A 3,705-nucleotide genomic window follows, 5' to 3' on the forward strand; every position below is an offset into this window, starting at 1 on the left:
GGAGTTGTTTCCTCCCGAAGTTAGCTCTACTTTTTTTGGGGAGTTTGAGTTGAGCTAGAGGAGGAATCATGCTATCTACATATTTGTATGTGTTCTCCTCCAAGTAGTCCTCATCTTTGTTCTACCACAAAGATCTAAAACAAGTGGTGACATGATCCCGAGGATTTGACGTAAGAGTTGGAAGCAATACTTAAGATTTAGAACCATGATGGACACAAACCCTCCAATGGTATAAGATGTTGTCCAAGTTAACCTCCTAGGTATACCCAATATTGTTTGGAATATCCTAATAAAATCCAAACTAACAGCCAAATCGATAGGGACTATAAGGTTCAATGATTAACCTATCTCCATAGCGAGAAGATATATGGCATGACCTAAGGCTTGAAAAGAATGAGAAGCAGGCAAAAGTTTGAGATGTTCTCTTTTCCCATGTATTGGTTTCGATCCTCATGCTGAAGATTCATGTGATAGGCTGTGGATTTGCTTTTTTGAATTAGTTCGCAAGTTTCATATTCATCAAAATATATGGCTTTGCCTTCATCAGAAAAACCAACCATTCTGGGCCCTCGAACTTCCACTGATACTTTATAATTAGTACTAAAGTAGTGGGCCAGCTAGAAACATAATGCATTGGAAAACAAGCATCCATATGCCACACTTGAGAAGTGGCCTCTGAGACTTTACCTAACCCATGGTAAATATTAGTCAAAACATAAACTGCTAGGCTAAAAGTGATTCCTTCAGCCATTAAAGAGGTTGCTCTAAAAATGTCGGGTCAAACGTTGTTGGCATTCCCTTGAGGAAACATAAAGGCACAGAGCCAAAAGGAAAGGAAGGCCACAAATATGTCTAGTCCCACCATTCCTCTCTAGTATGGAGCTCAAAAAACATGTTTTCTCCTCTTTTATCCAATTACAATATTTAATGTTTGTGCCATATGGTTTGTCGGTTGAATTGGAATGAGAAGTTTTCTTCTGCTTTGGTTGGGGTGGCTTTTCATATTTCTGGTCACCCTTAAACAAAAAAGAAATCCAAAAGATGATCCAAATATGAGAATGACACGATCGAGTAACAATTAGCACATAATAAGCGTGAAAAAGATATTCATAACTTTAGGGGAAGTGTCTCCTTAAGTTGATCCAGTCAACTCGTTGAGGTAAGGAATGACCTTTTTATAAAATCTTCCTTTGATGGAGACCTCTCAAGGTCCAGAGGTCCCATAGGGAGATAGATAGTTCTCTGCTTCGAGTGTGAATGGTGTTAGTTATTGGACTCTAAGCTTCATAGAAGGCACGGATCACGTCATTATTACGATCATAAATGTAGAAGGAAGCTAATGGCAGGTCAGTAGATTCACCGTCGCTCGTAAACCCGTGCCTATGCAAATAATATTTATAAATCACCAAACTAACTGATAGTACAACGACAAGTCCGGGATCAAACCTCAGGGAAGCGCGGAAGATTAGTTCATCTAACTTGTTTTCAGTTAAACTGATGGGGGGGGGGGGGGTTGGTACGGTTGGATAATTGAAATTGTGTGAAAATAAAAATGCAAGAAAAGTAAAGATAGAAGCGCAATTAACCGAGATGTCTTCGTTTAGAGGAATGAATTTTTGCAATGTAATTTAGATGATCGACCCAATTTATGACTTAAATTTCTTGTTTATGCTTAGCCCAATTGATTGGAATCCTAACCAATGGTCCTAATTATCTAATTAATCAAAATGCATAGAAAATAAATCTGCTCCGTACAAATTAACGAATCGAATTAAGATCTAAGGATTACACTAAGATGAGTTTTAATTTCTAACGTCTAATTATGAAGGAAATTAGACATGAGGATTTCCATGAGCAGCAGAAGGATCATTATAAATTCCATTCGAGTTGAACATAAACAATTATAGTACAAGAATGGAAACTAACAGGTCATACACAAATGAAATTATAACATGCTAAACGATAGAATCAAGGGATAGAGTATGCATATCTTTGAAGAAACATTTTTGAAGAAACCAATCAAGTTAAGTGAGAACACCACCACAATGGTTACCTTGGTATTCTCGGTGTGAGAATCCAGAAGTTATGAGCTTTGTATGATCTTAGCTTGAGGAAGAGACTGAAGGATAACGATCGTATAGACGATCGAACAAGTGGGAGATGAGAAGCGTCTATCGTATAGACGATGTGTCCGATCGTGTAGTAAATGGCAGCTTATCATATAGACTTAGCCAAGTGATCGTTTAGCTATGATCAGCTGATGAACTATCAGATAGTCAATGTGAACGATTGTTTAGTCTCTGCCAGCTATCGCTTAGCAAAACTCTTTCACATGATAGCTTTTTTTTCGTGAGTTCTTTCCGAAAGTGGCAACTCTAAAAATTTAGGAAAACATTTTTCCTTTTATCTCATGGTTACAATAAAACCACCAATAACCTCCCACTCAATCAGTTATTAGAGAAAAAGTTTTAATTATCATATAATTATTATTATTATAAATAAATATGATAAACAACTTACCGTATTATATTTATAACCTATAGTTTTAATATGTCATTGATAACTGGTTGAAATATAAGTTATTATAGCTCAAATAAGTAAAACAATGAGAAAATGCGATGGTAAAATAAGCAATATCTTGTCCGAAGTGCTAAACTGAAAGAAATTGCGATTGCAAGCACTCATCGCATAAAAGCGGTTAATTTACCTATTTTGTGCAGAGAGAATGCGATGGCGCATATGAAATTGCGATCCAAAGGCACAAGGCGTCAGTGCGCTTGAAGATTGCGATCGCAAGTCATGCGATCGTGAGAAATTTCTTAAAAAGGTGGCCGCATAAAAACCTCGCATCAAGGTGACAACATAATAAATCATGATAGGATAGAAAGCTGATAACGGTCGATTTCGAATTTAGTTGACAAGCCGTTAAAAGCCACACTGTAGCAAGTACACTCAACTTTTGGTGATCATTAAACGGCGCATCAGAGTAGGGGAATTAATGCCACCCATCATTGCAATCATTAGCAAGAAATGTTGCTTCACCTTGAAATCTATAAATACCGAAGGCCACCAGTGTAAAAAGGAGTTAGAAAGTTAGCCAGGTAGTTCATTCTCACACACACTTATACATAGAGGACGAAGAGAGCAAGGAGAAGAGGAAGCCGAGAGACCATTCCCAGATAGATCCAGAGACCGTCAGAAAGCGATACAAAGGAAATAGGGCTAACACTTGCGAGAGCAAGAATCCACATTGAGGACAGAGTTGAAGTGATAAAAGAGCAGTGTAATAGGCCACGGGAAGCAAGACATTGCTTACCGGGCTTATTATCTCTTACATCCATTTGTTATTTTGTATTCAATACTTTATTTACAGAAAATGGAAATCTCATTTCAATCTATGTTCAATCTCTCCATATCACATATGAGTAGCTAAATTTCTGAATGGGTTGAGAAGTACTTAGCTAGCATGACTTAAGATTTACATTTTATGTGATCATCTTGTCTTATGCATGCATCATTCACCCTTTGGACATACTTGAGAGAGTAGTCTAAAGATAGAATCTAGATTTGAGAGAGTCAGATTAGAATCTAGGCTTGAGAGGGTCAGATTAGAATCGCATAAGCAAGAAATAGAAACTTTGACATAAGTTCTATTTCTATTTACACATCGCATGGGCCCTAGAAACAGGAATGATTGTATGCGGT

Source organism: Benincasa hispida, chromosome 10 (assembly GCF_027475165.1).
Source record: "Benincasa hispida cultivar pf3 chromosome 10, pf3_genome.v1.1, whole genome shotgun sequence".
Classification (NCBI taxonomy): Eukaryota; Viridiplantae; Streptophyta; class Magnoliopsida; order Cucurbitales; family Cucurbitaceae; genus Benincasa; species Benincasa hispida.